The 16,031-nt window shown below is 37.5% G+C and overlaps 1 protein-coding gene and 1 long non-coding RNA gene across 3 annotated transcripts in view; one reads left to right on the forward strand and one right to left on the reverse strand.

The window, feature by feature from the left end:
* Positions 1-2,726, forward strand: part of LOC122236521 — a 218,323-nt gene extending 215,597 nt beyond the window's left edge. For both annotated transcript variants that reach the window (XR_006214566.1, XR_006214567.1), the window contains one exon: positions 2,572-2,726. This is a non-coding gene — a long non-coding RNA (uncharacterized LOC122236521). The remainder of the gene's footprint in view (positions 1-2,571) is intronic.
* DIAPH3 (diaphanous related formin 3) overlaps positions 1-16,031 on the reverse strand; it is a 503,867-nt gene that overhangs the window by 29,640 nt on the left and 458,196 nt on the right. The gene's annotated exons all lie outside the window — the stretch shown is intronic.

Below are 16,031 nucleotides of genomic sequence, written 5' to 3' on the forward strand. Positions count from 1 at the left end.
TAATCTTCTTTGGTAACTTCTTCTACCTTCTACCCCCCACCCCCAAACACAATTCTACCTCTTAGCCATTTCTCATGGTTAGATGTTTGGTCCACTTTCCTGTCCATTCTACATTCTCTTCACCAAGATGTTGCAGCTCCAGCCATCTCTGCTAAGAAGACAACTCCCACGTCTGCATCTGCAACCCTCTAGGCAAAGCCTCAATCCTGTGTTCCTCTTAGGCCCCTGAAGCATTTCTGCCTTAAATGCCCTATCATTACCTCAAACAACACATTTTCAAACCAAACTCATGTCCAAAGCAGCTTCCTCTTCATACTAAAATCATACTAAAATCATACTAAAGTCATACTAGAATCAACCATAGTATCTGTTTACCAGTTCTGCTATTTGTTCCATAGTACCCATGCTACTCTGCACTTGTGGTCAGTTTGAGGCTACTTAGCAGCTCTTAAGTAAATATTTCTCAAGTATGCAATTGCCTGTCAGGTAATACCAGATAGTAAATAATTTGATCAGTTGATCTGGTGTTTCATAAGGAAGAGGGTGGAGAAATATTACAGGGATATGGTTTGACGTTATAGTTATTGAACATGTACTATATATCTGATAAGCCCTTTACATGTTATTTAAAAATTTTGCAACAACTCTAAAAGATAGGTATTAACCACCCGGTTTTAATAAATGAGGAAACCGAGGTTTTGAGAAGTCCATAAACTGCTAAGGCCACAGAGACTTTGCTACTTACCTCTGGCAAACTCAGTCCAAATCTTAAACCCCTAAGGCTCTGGGGCATGTGATTAGACTATGGAAAACAGACCTATAGTGAAATAAAGAGCACTTCACTAAGATGAGGGGTTGAGGAAAGGCTGATTTCCAGCGCTAATAACTTGGAAGCTATCTTGGAAAACAACCAGCTAAATAAATACTACGGGACCTAAATTCCCGAAGCCATTTCTAAGACTACTTAAATACTTAGTATCTTATAGTGTGTTTTCTCAAGTATTTTCCTTTACTTTTTATCTTTCCTAATTCAACATTTTTAGATATTTCCATTATACAGATATTCCTTCTGAACAAGTAACTTACACTATTTTGACTCCATTTCACTTTGATTCAGAGTCATATAATCTCAGGATTTGAAAGACCCTGAGTTACTTGGTAGAGCCATCTATCCAGTGCTTACATTCAATTTATTCAGCATCCTGTCAAGCAGTCGTCTTGTTTAAGTTTGAAGACCTCCAGTCATGTCCTCACAAGACAATAAATTCCTCTTTTGGACAGCTCTAATAATTAAATGTTTTACCTTATGTTTATCTAATGCTTGTTTCCCTGAGATCTTCATCACTGGCCCTACTTTTTCCCTTAGAGATGTAGTAAGTGAGTCCAATTCCTCCTCTACCCACCCGCCCTTCCACTATTTAAAGACAGATATCATATACCCCAGCCTCTCTGCCAAGCCTAATAGCCACAAGTTCAACTGTTCTTCCAGAGATCATGAGTTGAAGCTATGACTGTGTCACTGTATTAGTTAATTCAATAAGTCTTTAGCCACCATGCTATGTGATGCATCCTTGAAACACTTAGGATTCTGTCATTTCTATTATAAACATACAAAATCATATTCATTTAATAGTTCAAAATTCTGAAAACAAAACAAAATCCCCAAACCAAACACAACTACCATACCCAGTACTATAAAATAATATAATTCTATGCTCCACAGAATCATTTTGAAAACAGATTTTAAAAAATTTCAATGTAGACTTGATAACTGGAGTTGGCTGTCAGTATGTACCTAACAAAAGTCTGCTTAAAACAATCTGGTTTTATTCACTGGAGAATTCCATACTGAGAAACATTTGTGTTGAAGACCATTTTAAACTTAAATAATTTTATGTATGATTGTATACATAGATACGTTCTTTTACTTCTCCCTGGCCTGTCATTAAATGCATATTAGCATATCTAAAAGATAGTAATATGTTCAAAGAATAAGAAAAACAAACTCACATCCATGCAAGTCTGACCTAACTTGCTAAAACATAAGCTCCATGAAGGCAAGGATCTTTGTTTCATTCGCTGGTATATCCTAAGTACTTAGAACAATGTTTTGCTTATGAGTGTTTAAAACATTATTTCATGACTGAACCTAAGCATAGCATAATTTCATGATAATAAATAATATAATAAAATCATATCCAGTTTCACTTAATGTTTTATATTAGTCCTTTCCAAAGAAAACACTTTGGAATAATACCACCTGGATAACAAACTGGGGGCATATCATTTTTGTGCTTTCTGGCCGTTTGAGAATCTAGCATTGAGTCCAATAGAAATAGAACATGAGAGTCACACAAGTGGACTACATATGCAATTTAACATTTTCTAGAAGTTACACTAAATAGTGGGAAATAATCACCTGCAACTTAACATTTTCTAGAAGTTACATTAAATGGCGGGAAATACATTAATAATGTATTTTACTTAACCAAATGTCAAATATTATCATTTCAACAAGTAAGCAAATTTAAAATATATTAATGGAATCCTTGGCGTTTTTTCTTTTTTTAGGTACTGAGTCTTCAAAATCAAATATGTATTTTATACTTACAACACATCTCAATTCAGATTCGTCACATTTCAAGAGCTCAAGAGCCACATAAGGCTATTGGGTTACTACTATATTGGACAAGACAAGTCAAGAACCTGGATTTTCTACCAATGCTATTATCTGTAACAATTTTTAGTCAGATCTTTATAGAAGATTTCTATGACTTTATCTCAAATTGGATTTTCTACTATTTGAAAGCTGAAAATTATTATTAAAAATGGTGTAGGAATTATGGCAAAAATAAAGCTTTTTAAACTCTAGTCAAAACTTAAAGTTCAAATTGGAATAATCCATACCCTAATGGAAATTAACATGTTCATGTCTCCGTATTTACTAAAAATACTCACATAAATTATTTACAAGTCACCGTATAAAGATGTGCATGTAGTTCACTTGGCTAGAAGAAAAGTTACAAAAAAAAAAAAAATTCAAAATCGTAAGCTGCACCCTGTATAGACTAGCAAACTTGGCTTTGTTCTGTGGTCACAGATTGTGCACTAATTGTGGTTATCAGATAAAGAGTGCCATTTGAATTACATAAGGAAATAAACTGCAGATATAAATAGATTCCTAATGTTGATGAAAAAAACCCACAAAATATATAATCTATTAAGATTAGGTCAATGAATAAAAGATAGCCTATTTTTGAAATCTGTTATTAAAGAAAGAAAATGCTTTCCAACATCATTTTGTAGCTACATGAAAAATAAGCAAAAGAATTCAACGTTCCAAAATTTAGCACTTCATTGTGATTTTGTTTTATATAAAGAAGGAACAGTTATGCATTTCTAGGTAATCTGGATTTATGTAACTGCTGCAAATGGTAGAGTAGAAAATGGCTAGACATGTAGAATACAATCATGAAAGTTGAATGCTAATAATGGCAATGCTTCTCATTGCTATTGCCCATGTTCTGATGTGTTTATCCAGCCATCTAACCATAGGGAGACCAGGTTACCATTCAGACTCCTCTACTTTGCATAGTCCTGTATACATTTTAGTAAATCAGTGAAAATTAGAAGGATCTAACTTATTAAATGTGACTTTCCTTTCCAAAATGAGACTGACCTTTATTTCTTGCCATTCTTCTATTCAAATTGGAACAGAGCCTGTACTGGGGCCGAGGTGCACAGAATTGCCACTCAGAAACTGGTAGACTGGCCTTTTTTTGATAGTTCTATTCATAGCCCAGCAGCATTATCTTGTACTGGATTGATGGTACTAAGATTCGTTATGAAATCTGACACTACCTCTAAGATTTTGGTTTCATGTATTTCTAGAAAATGAGTAAAAAAAGAAATCTGGCATGAGTCATAGGCAATACCTTAAAGAAAGGAGCTCAGGCTGGTACACTACTGCCTCCTACTGTCAGTTTGAGGAAAATGAGGGCCTCAGAGATCTTTACTCAGCCTTATTCCATTTTCAGATTTACACATCACTGGCCTTCTTGCTCCACAGTACAATTTTGCATACTATGCCCTTGGACCAGTAACCTGGGAATATATGTTGATGTTTTGTTTTTGAATTCCTCCGAATTCTTTCTCTGCTTAGATACTAGATCTGTGACAAAATCCAGCAAACACCCCGAGTATGGATTTTATTTAAATTAAAAAAAAAAAATCTTAAAGGTAACTCACAAAATAATATTTTTAAAAATCTGGTTCACATTTTTTTCCTTAAGTTTTTAATTTTTCTCTTCCTCCTTTTTTTTTTTTTTTTTTATAAAGCCTTACCACATAGATATCTGTTTGGAAAAGGGAAGAGAAAAAAAAATCTATATTATTTTAAAGTCTTTTAACAGCTTTCTCTAAAGAAAAAAATATTAACAGTTATGAGTTAATATAGTAGGAGGTATAACAATTCATTAAATCAGGAAAATGTTTAAAAGCTTTGTTATGTATCTAAAACATAGAAGGAGTACATGACCAATTAGGGTAAATATAGACTACTCAGTTCTAGAACTAGCATATTTGGATCAATGATTTGGGTGCTGGTTATAGAGTCTCTTGTGCTCAGACTGAAATTTGACTTCTGAGGGCTTCGGCTGAGTCAAAGAACATCGATCTGTGTTTTAAAGGTGAGATTTTTGATGGGCAAAATAAGTCAGGCAAAGAGGACCTTTCTTAGAAGCTGCTCCCTTTTAATGAGGAAACAGGGAAAAGGAATAGGTCGATGTCACTTCAGTTATTTTCTTGCAAATAAAACACCAAGTTTAGTTCCTAAGAAACCCCAGACTACCCTGAGATCTTTGAAAAATTGGTTTCTGTAAACAACTCATTTTGAATGCAGCATGGCTGGGCCTGTGCGCTTCCTAAGACCCTCTGGACACAGTCAGATCTGACCACACAATTCCCTCTTTCCATTTACTGCTATAGATTCCTGCCTCAGGCTTCTCTCGCCAGCAGGGACTGTTTCCTCAAAGACCTGCTTCTGTTCCTCTTCCCGGGGCTTTGGAGCACCGCCTGTCTCTATGGCAACATGAAACACAAAGCACTGGAAATGTACCATACAGCAGGCAGAAAAGAAAGAAATTAGAGTGCAGTACTCTTGGTAAGCTCAAGAAGGTGCTGACTGCAGGAAAATGGACAGAGGACAAGATGTAGCAATTGTTAGTAGTTCCATTTCTCATATATTCTCTTTAAAGAGCTACAAGTGTCAGCATAGAAGAAGCCTTAAAATATATGGAACTTTATAATCCACATAGTGTCTGAAATAAAAAAATTATTGGAGATCCACATTAGCTATAAACGTGTAGTAATTTATGGTTCATTCAGCTATTGAGATAAAAGTTCTTGGTTAATTGAGATATAAAGTATAAAAAGAAAAAAATTAAATCAAATATTCCAATATGGTGTATGTCAAACACACAGGAAAATATATTACTATCACATGGCAGAATGCTTTTTTTTAATTCTTCAACCTCAATATAAATTTTTTTTAAGTCTTTTTCAATTCAGGGCATCATATTAAATGTAGAATCTACGTCCATTTAGCTCAGTGGTTCAGGATAATCAGAGTTTAATTCCAATCTGTTCCCTGGTCACAAATAGCATCCTTAACTCGTGACGGAGTACATGACGAATGGCAAGCCGGTTCAATTTGAATCTGAAAATATTTATAAAAACCCACACATCTACACATTATGAAAGACATTACTTATACAGGCATTGAATAAAAATATACATAGCTGGTCTGTTGATATTTTAAAAATATTTCAGGCAAGCCAATAAAATAATGCTGAATGTTGATGCTGGAAGCTTGCTTTGAACCTCGGAATTTCAACTCAAAGTACTGTAGAGATTACTTGGTTATTGGGTCTTGGGGCAGGAGCTGCTGATACATTTTTAGCACCCAAACTCGCAGATGGACAAACTTGGTTCTGAACACTGTTCTTTGAGTCATTACCTCAACAATTAGACTAGCATAACTTCAGGGAAGGTAGTAGTATGCTCACTTGTAGAACTCAATCATTAGAATCTGAGAAGGCTAAGAGCTCAATCATTAGAATCTTAGAATCTTCCCACAGCCTTAGTTATTTATTTTTAAAACCCGATCAACTGAGATGCATGTACAAGCTACAGCCACTAGAGGTCAGACGGTTATACCTGTCACCAATCTAAATTCAAGTGGGCACTGTAGTACCTTTTAGTGACTTAAAATATGGAACATAATACATTCTTTTATTACAGTGCAATATCAATATGTTTGCTAATTCATCTTATTTCTAAAGGTCCTAGGTTTTGCAATACCTTTCTATACTGGTTCTTATTTAATTGGAAGAGGAAAGAATCCCATGATCTGAGAAGGCCCCTTCTGGAGTAGAAATAGAAGCAATGTGTTCTGCAGTTTCACCATTTGGTCACCCCAACATTCATGGGAATTCCAACATGAATCATTGTATTTCTCTAATGTACTACCTCGTACCTATTTTCTCCAGGAATATACAAGTCCTATGATCTTATATGTTTATGGCCTTACTTAACAGAGTAAAGATTTACTTATAATTCTGTCCAGTAAGTTTACTATGTGACAAACTAAAAATACTTTGTTACAAAAATAACAAAATTTTCAGTACAATCCACAAAGAGGTGGAACTCAAATTCAGTTCTAACAAATATAATTCACTTTTTGCCCATCTTATTAAGAAAATAATTGTTTGCAAGTCTTTTATCCCCTGATTTCAGGCTGCATTTTACAAAAGACTAATAATAAAAGCAATATGAATGTGTCCGAGCATTTACTAAACACCCCACCTGCAGAAGATGCTTTATAAGAACCGCCATACAGCCTAGTGAAGGATGATTTTTTTCTCTCCATTTCACAGATGAGGAAGAGAAGCTTTGAGGGATTAAGAAACTGGCTACAAGGCAGGAGGCAGATTGGGGCAGAGCTCAGAGTCAAGCCCAAAATCTCCCGTTTCAGCTCCAGACTTCAAACTATAGCTGCTGTATTTAACTTTTGAATTAAAAAAAAAAAAAAAAATGTTTGTTTATTTTTGAGACATGGAGCACGAACAGGGAGGGGCAGACAGAGAGGGAGACACAGAATCTTAAGTAGGCTCCAGGTCCTGAGCTGTCAGCCCAGAGCCCGATGTGGGGCTGGAACTCAAGAACCACGAGATCATGACCTGAGCCAAAGTTGGACACTCAACGGACTGAGCCACCCAGGTGCCCCTGTTACAGTTAACTTTTGAAAAAGAAACTATAAATGCTGAAGAAGCAGCAAAAGTATTCCTATATTAGCACAAGGAACCAAAGGTAACTTATGAGACACTTCATTTTTACCAATATTGTTTGTGACTAATGCCTTAAAAATCTGTTGAGCTCTCTAGTTAAATAGACCAGGAATATTTTTTCCAGGGCTTTTGTGTGTATGGTATAAAGGACTGCCTATGTTTACAGCTGCAACTAGTTATTCACAAGGAAGCAAAATGTAAGACCCAGATTCACCAGTACATTAGAAAATACTCACAGCTAGTTATTTTGACATTACATGTTAAAAAAAAACAAAAACAAAAAACACTGTACCTTTTAATACTAAACCGATTTGTGCCAAATAGAGTCCAGAGTTATATAATTATTTTCTAAACACAATTTAAAAAATGAACTAACAACAAATGCCTCAATCTATCTGAAATGTTAAAGTTTTAGCATCTAGTTTCCTCTCACTAGGAATCTGTGCTTGAGGAAACCACCATCCTTTTAGGAAACAGTGCAATTCCTAAAACTAAGACACACATTTTTTTAACTTCTTTTAGCCGTGCTTAAGGCAGTGAACTTTTCTGTAATACTACCCCCTCTCTATTCCTCTGTCCTAACCATTGTCTAGAATAACCTGTGATCCCTCAAGTCTCACCAAATGCTACCTCCTGATTCAAAAAGGATGTTGATGTCTCTTTCCAAAGAACATCCGCTGTACTTCTCTCATATACTGTATATCCTGGTCTGCTTGGTGTTACAGTTTTCTGTGGCCCTTGCCACGTGTGAGAGCCCAGTGATAAGATCACAAACTACTTGGAGAAGGGTCTCTGTTCTTTTCCTCCCTTGTGGTGTTAAAAGTGCTTCACATGCACATGGGGGGCATTTCATCATAAGATTCTACATGCCAGGGGGCACAGGCCACGTTTCACATTTCTTTGGCACACTGCCAAAGAGGATACAAGAGGAACAGCACGCAGCCGTCATTCCTTAAGTGGAAAAATGCTGAGCGTGTACAGGAGGCCATGTTGTGTGTCAGGGGTATAGCAAAGAATGGGCAGTCATGGTTCCTGCCTACAGGAGACCTACAATCTAATCACATGGATGTATTGATATCCACAAAGACGCTGGCTCATTACCTTTCTTAGATAACAAGGAGAAATGGCAAGAATTGCTCCAAGTGTTTGAAATACTCAATTATGCCTTTTTAAAAATGCGTTACTGAACCTGCTTTCTGTTATGGCTTTTGGCAAAATTAGGATCCATGCCTCGTCAGTACAAAACATGAACATGCAGTGAGTCCTATGGGTGTGTTTGATTGCAAAAGAAAATGCTTAGGGCCTGGAGGGGGTATCATTTGTAGCAGTGGATGGTGAATGAAGGGAACACAAGCAATGTGGGGGTAACAGGGCCTCGTCTGAGAAAGTCTAAGGAGAACTAGTGAACTCGGCAGTTTGGGGCACTGAGAGACAAGAGACAGGGAGAGGGAAAAGGAGGCTATGTAGAGGGGTAGGCATGGAGTCGATCAAGTCAGGCCCAGTTTCTGAAAGGCGAACTGGACAGGATTTAAAGAACATACGAAGCAGAAAGTGCACTTGTAATCAGAAATTCAGAGTTTGAGACGTTTTTGCACCAGATGCGGTTGATGGTGGTCGTTCCCCCGGCACGGTTCTTTCAGTGCAGCCGGCCTGTCACTGCCCTTGTTGTTATACCACAGTAAATGCAGGAGAATGATCTGCCTTCATCATTGTATCTGGGCCTCTCAAGAGACTAGTGTTCTGGTCTTCCCTTCTCTCCAGTCTGAAACAAGGTCAAAGTGCTTCGGTGCAGGAAGTCACTTCCAGGAAGCCCTCACCTCCAGCTACCATTGTCCACTCTCATGGCACCCCGTTCTTTGCCTTCACCACACTTTCCATTGGTCTCTTTTACTACATTTTATACAAGAAACCTTTCATGGGGTCTTTATCTGAATGGCGGTGAAAATAGTACCATTAATGGTGCCTCTCTGGCTTCAGACAGGACAACAGGCTTTAATACCATTTCCCCGGTTAGTTCCCACACACTCTGTGAATTTGTTGTTAATATCCCACTTATACAGGGAAAAAAATCAAGGCCAAGACGTCTGCTACTCTGTGTCACACCATGATGCCATTTCTGGTTTTGCTGCTGTGGCTCTCTTCTGGGTCTCCTTGCAGAGAGCTGGGATGATCTCCTCAAGCACATTAAAGGCTCTTTAGTGGGAGGCAAGTTTCCCTGCTGTCTCTACAGACTTGATTTTAACTGAGCTTATTACTGCCAGGGAAAAACCTTTTCCTTTGTCAGGGTGTATGCTCATTGATTTGTTATTTGGATTTACATGAGAGAGAAACAAAAACAATATTCCCTGGTTCGTCTGGTTGGTTGCAAACTCAACATCTGTAGATCAGAGAGGGTGCTCTATTATGGGGTTAGTTTTTATTTATTTATTTATTTATTAATTAGTTTATTTTCAATGTTTATTTATTTTTGAGAGAGAGACAGAGTGTGAGTGGGGGAAAGGCAGAGAGAGAGAGAACACAGAATCTGAAGCAGACTCCAGGTTCTGAGCTGTCAGCAGCAGAGTTCAACGTGGGGCTCGAAACCATGGACGGTGAGATCATGACCTGAGCCGAAGTCGGACACTTAACTGACTGAGCCACCCAGGCGCCCTGGGGTTAGTTTATATTTAAAAGGAAAAATTGTAAGAGTTTCTTCTTAGCTCTGTCATTCACTTTTTATACCCTGGGATGATTCTCTCAATCTCTGTAGACTTTAGCACCTTTGTTTACTGGAGCTGATGAAATAAAACAACTCTGCAAGTATTTTTACAACAAAAACCATATATGCAAGAGCTCTTTGATACATAGAGATCATCATATACCCCTAAGGCATTGTGGGTTGTCCTCTAATCACAAATCTCGAAAGTGGCTGTGTGTGGGCCTCTTTTCAATGGTTACAGCAGATGCATTAGTAACAGACACTCCTGAAGTCATAGAACTCTGGGTAAAAACAGAGCCATAGATGCTTTTGGAATAACTGGTCAAGTCATGTGTTTTGATGTTAAAAACAAATCATTTCTAATACTTTCAATGTAATCTATCCATCAGCAAACTGGCTTATGCTTACCTGTAGTATCATTAAATTCATGGGAAAAGTAATAAATCCAGTGATGTATATTTATGCGTTAATTTGCTGGGGATAAAGTGGGTGGATATCCAAATTCCGAGTATATCCGAAGAGAATGGCATAGAGAGAGAATGCATTACGGCTCTTTGTCATTTAAAATAATCTGACAGCTTCCCCTTAAACCATGATAACAATAATACATTTAAAATCAAGTTTGAGGATTTGAGGGCATCTAGAGTTATTAAGAGGGAAATTATGAAAATCCTTCTTTTGGAGGGAGGGAGGAAAAGGTGGGAAGGAGACTCTTCTGAGAGTCAGAGAAACATTTCCCATTTTCCTAAGATATTGGTGCTTTTCTAAGTGACTTCTACTCTCACGTTCAAATATCACTGAGGGAAACACACATGTGACTTTTTTTTTTTTTTATGAATAACACATTGTGTTCATGAATAAATTGATTGGGGCACCTGGGTGGCTCAGTTGGTTAAGCGTCCGACTCTTGCTTTCGGCTCAGGTCCTGAATATGGGATCCAGCCCTGCATCGGGCTCTGTGTTGTCAGTGCGGAGCCTGCCTGGGAGTCTCTTTCTCTCCCTTTCTGCTTGTGCACTCTGTCTCTCTCCAAATAGATAATTTTTTTTTTTTTTGAAAAAATAAAATGCAGAAACAGACTAAGAAGAACAATTGAACCTCTTGTTCTTGTAGCCTTGCCTTTTCCAAATGTCTTCCTGGTTCTCTTTGGCCATCAGATACAGGTCTCAGGGAAGCAGGTATGTGGACACATTAGCAGACATTTAGTCCTCTTATGAGGTGGTTATTGTTTATCTCCATTTATTGACAAAAAAAATTGAGACCAGAAGTTAAATGGATAATTTCAGTGACAGAGCTAGGGAAAGGTGGATGCAGAATGAAGACTTAACAGCCTTTCTGTTTTACCTGGCACACTGCCATTGTCTCCCGGGTCACAAACTAGCTGTTTCACTGGAGGGAGTACTCTCTCTTGTAGAAGTGGTTGGCTAATATGAAGAGATGATGAACAGATATGGAAAAGCAGTAGAGTGGTTGTATGGGGAAAAATTCAGACATACACATATACACGCCTATGTACACACACACACACACACACACACACACACACACACACACACACATACTGGACCTGCAGGAGAGCTAAGCAACTAAAAGCTCAAAGAGTTGGTAGTAACAGAGTCTGAGTAAGAAAAAATAAAGTTAATGTTGATCGTATCTCTTGCTTTTACGCGGAATCTATTTGTGGACTGTAGAGGCCACTTTTAGGCCACAGGCTCGAGTGATGGAAAACTTGAGCAAGGCAAAAGGGCCCACAGGTGGCCACATAGCTGAAATCAAACAGTGTCATTAGGCGACCCACCCGCAAATAGCCATAGGTCCTAACCGACCAATGGGCTACTTACAACCACAGTTAACAAACAAGGGAAAATTCCACACATTCCCATACTCTCTCACTCCACCTTATAATGACAGCACCCCACCCCCCACCCCGCCCCACCTCAAGGTGTAGTCTCTCCTTTCCTGTCCTGCCCATGGCTCCGTTGCAGTGTATTCAAGAAGCTTCTCCTTTGTCTGCCTTGGGTGAATTCTTTTACCAGCCATGCAGCCAGCCCCAATCCAATAGGAAACCCCACAGGGAGTGACATAGTTATTTCAAAATTCCTGTTTCTTTCCATTTGGTTTTAACCTGACATAAACTAAACTTATACTCACAGTTAACATTTTAGTAGTTTGGAAACCCTCTGACTAAATATGCACTGTATGTGGCTTTTCCTCATTTTAAGCCTAGCTGCCTCAGTCATGAAATTACCACTTTTCTAAAATCTTCTTTCATTCTGAAGTTCTTCTTTGATTCTAGGAAGAAAATAAAATAATACTAAAAATAATGTGATAAATATTTGTGAGTAGAATTTCCTACAGGAGAAAGAAGTAGGTAAGCTGCAGAAAATGTGAAGGCTCAGCAATTTGTCCTTTCTTCTGAAACAAAGGGAAGAGACAGAATCCTAATTTCAGAAAATGCGATCCCTGAGCAGTTCTCAGCTGTAAATTTGCCAGTTACTGCTGGCCTGATTTAGTGCCTTAGGAGACATCATGTATACTTTAAAAAAAAAATTTAAACTATAAGAATGAAATCACAAAGGTTATCTATCCACATCAATGTTCCACTTGAAAAGGGAAAAAAAAAATCAACTCACAGGTGGTTACCAGGCAGGAGTACTCCTAGGTTCTAAAAGGATAAATAGGAAAATGATGAAGCACTTTGGGCTTTTCAGGAAAAAGTACTGCTATTGAACAAATTCAAAGATCTCTCCCCATTGGGAAAACGTAAAAAATGTTTTCGCTGACAAATAGGGCATTTATTTTTAACATATTTATGTTTTTTTATACATTTGCTTTGTTGCCGCCAATGTAGTGTCTGATTTACTTTGGGCTACAGGTACAGAAAGTTTAGCAGAAGAATAGGAAGCCCTTTGCCTGGCCTGTGCCAGAGGTTTATCACAGTTTACACACCCGGGGTAAGCACATTCTAAAGCAGATCCTATCATCCCACATCCTCAGGCAAAACCATGTGCACCAAAGCGTTGCAGAAACAGCCTTCAGAAGTAGAACAGAGCAGTGGCACAACAATGAAAAACACCGCAAAGACCAGAACCTCTCATGATCTTTGACAAGTGATGGTATATAAAACTGTAACAACTTCAGAGCCAGGGAGGTGCTGGGGGTTCATGTAAAAGCACCATCCATTTCTCTTTGTCTGCTCCTAGTTGAGCTTCCCCATCAAGAGTGAGTCTAGACCAAGAGGCGATATTAAAAACAAAAGGTTAGAGATCATCATGGGACATTAATTATGCAAAAGAAGGCAAACTGAATTTAATCAGAAGCAGCAGACTCAGTGCAGGAAGAATTTTCTCTTTTTGACAGAAGCAGTTAGGAAAACATTTATGGTAATACCACAGCATCTGCTGATTACAGTCAAAGCTGCAGGACACCAACGCTAAATCACTGAGCCATCCTGACAGCTCCTGGGTACTCGAGTCACATCGACCGGCAATTTACAGTGAAATTCATCCAAGTCTAAAAATCAGCCAAGATGTTTAAGCCAGAGAGAAATAACTTCGTATATATGAGGGATTATGGCTGTAAAGACTTTTGAACTAATACAAATATGTATCCTCTCTCTCTCTCTCTCTCTCTCTCTATATATATATATATATATATATATGTATATATATATATAAAAGGATACATGAATTTTCAGATTAATGTGCTTTGTGATTAATCAGATTTTGATATTTATAGGCAGAAAGAATTTTATAAGGTTAAAAATATAGGAAGTAGAGTTTCAATTCTTGACCCCAAATCAGGGCAAAGTCTGACATTTCTTAGTGCTTTGAAATGATTTATCAAAAGGATTTAGAGAATAATTAATTTGAATATAATTTTTAATCAATCAGCTTGATTGCCAAGCAAATATGGGTTAAGTAAAAAGCTTAGAGAAGTAATAAACTATGAAGTGATATAACATTAAGGTGATTATTCTATGGGCCTCCTTTAGAGGACAGGCAGGACGACCAAATGCATTATTACCCATTTGAGAATTGCTGAAAGGGTAATTAAAAGAATAATGACATTCTATAGATATTAATAACTAAAAATTTCATACTTAGGTGTTTCAGTGGGCTTTCTTGTGGTCAAAAACACATTGGTGTTTAAATTTGAATCTTTGAATGATACGAGAGCCCAGAGAACAAAAGGCTGTGTTAAAGTCTTCTGAGATTAAAATTCACAAAAGTAAATGTCTCATATTTTATCCAAAATCAACACCAAAGATTTTCTTCCCCCAGTTGCTTTGGGAGTTCAACTAAATATTATTCATAACATGAGAGATTAAAGGAAGAAGGAAACAAAAACTTTAAAATGACTATTTTTGAAGGAAGCCACTGAAAATGGTCACAAGGGATGGCTCTATTGTTGTCTTTTCCTCAGCTAGATAAACTGTCTCAAAATATGTTTGCTACAGTTAATCACTAACACAATATTCATCTGCAATTTTAAAATCTGAACTTCTTTATTCAATTTATTTTCCCAAACACATTAAAAATGTCTCTAGACTTCTATTCATAGACATAACCTATTGATGGTAAAAATGCAACTGGGTAATCAAAACACTGCCAAAAAACTAATAACTGAAAAGGTCAAAAAATAGATCAGTTGAAAACTTCCACTTAACAAATAAGTCAATGTGTAATTGAATAATGAATCAATAAATGTTTATTGAGCACCTATATGTATAAGCTATAAGAGTTGGATACTACCAAAAAGTCGAAGGCACTCTTGCTGATTGGAAAAGCACCATCGACAAAAGAAGAGCTTATGTTGGCTCATCTTTAGTGTTATGGGAATGCCAAATGAGATGTGCCCACAGTAAATGCAACAGGATCTCAGAGGGGTGAAGTCCAAACCAGGATAGTTGACGTGAAGACAGGCTTCACAATGGCAAGCCCCCAGTTGAGCTTTGTAGTAATAATAGAACTTAAGATACACCTGAAACAATGTGCAGGCAACACTACCTGAGGGGAAATCTACTAAAAATGCTACAAATGTCCCATCTCATAGATGTTAGGACTTAGAGCAAGTGACACCCATGCTGATGAACATATGAAGACAGTGAAGAAAACGTATTACGTGGGTCATCTAATCCTAACATTTTTAATATTAAATCGCGTTGGAAATTTCACACAGAACATGTTTTTGTAATGCGGTTTGACCCAATAACAATTGTTTATATAGAAGGGGTTACATATTTATTATGTACTACTCAATCCTCAGGCACAGAAGGAAAGCAATGATTGAGGAAGAGATAAATGTGAATCTCTTGTTACAAAACGTTAACAATTGTAAGAATTTACCGACTTCGTTCTTTTTGTTCCAGAAAAGTCTCATAGTCTCAAAGGTCATAAGATTTCTGGGGAAGCTTAAATACAGGACAGAATATAAGGAGGGCTTGACAGCTGAGGTAGGAGGCATTCTGGTCAGAGAGAAAGGGTTGAACCTCAAGCATTTTGTTTGGAGGTCAGCAGACCCCTGCTGGCCACATTCTGTCCCCTCCCGCACTCCCACAGAAAGAAGGAAGAGCTAGGAAAGTGGGAAGTGCAGGTGGTATGGTAAAAAACAAACAAACAAACAAACAAAAATGGATTGCACTAAAATAAAAAACAGTCGTCATCAGCCAACAGATGGCTCCTAATAGAGGATAAAGTCTGATTAGACAGTTAGCTGGAACATGTATCTGTTGCACTAGAATCAACTCTCAGAGAATCTCTCAGACAAATGGTAAGGAAAACTTTATGCTTTGTAGGAGAAACCAGAATTCTGAGTACGGATTAAGAGGATTGCTTATTCTGCAAGTTCGGATGGAGACACTACATGACAGGAGTTAGTTTCTATGTAGATTTTGATGGCAGATGTTGGGGAACAAATTGGTTTCAAGGTCCATGTATCAGCAGACTAAGGAAGAAACTGTATCAAGCAGTAAAGATATAATGTATCT

Source organism: Panthera tigris, chromosome A1 (assembly GCF_018350195.1).
Source record: "Panthera tigris isolate Pti1 chromosome A1, P.tigris_Pti1_mat1.1, whole genome shotgun sequence".
Classification (NCBI taxonomy): Eukaryota; Metazoa; Chordata; class Mammalia; order Carnivora; family Felidae; genus Panthera; species Panthera tigris.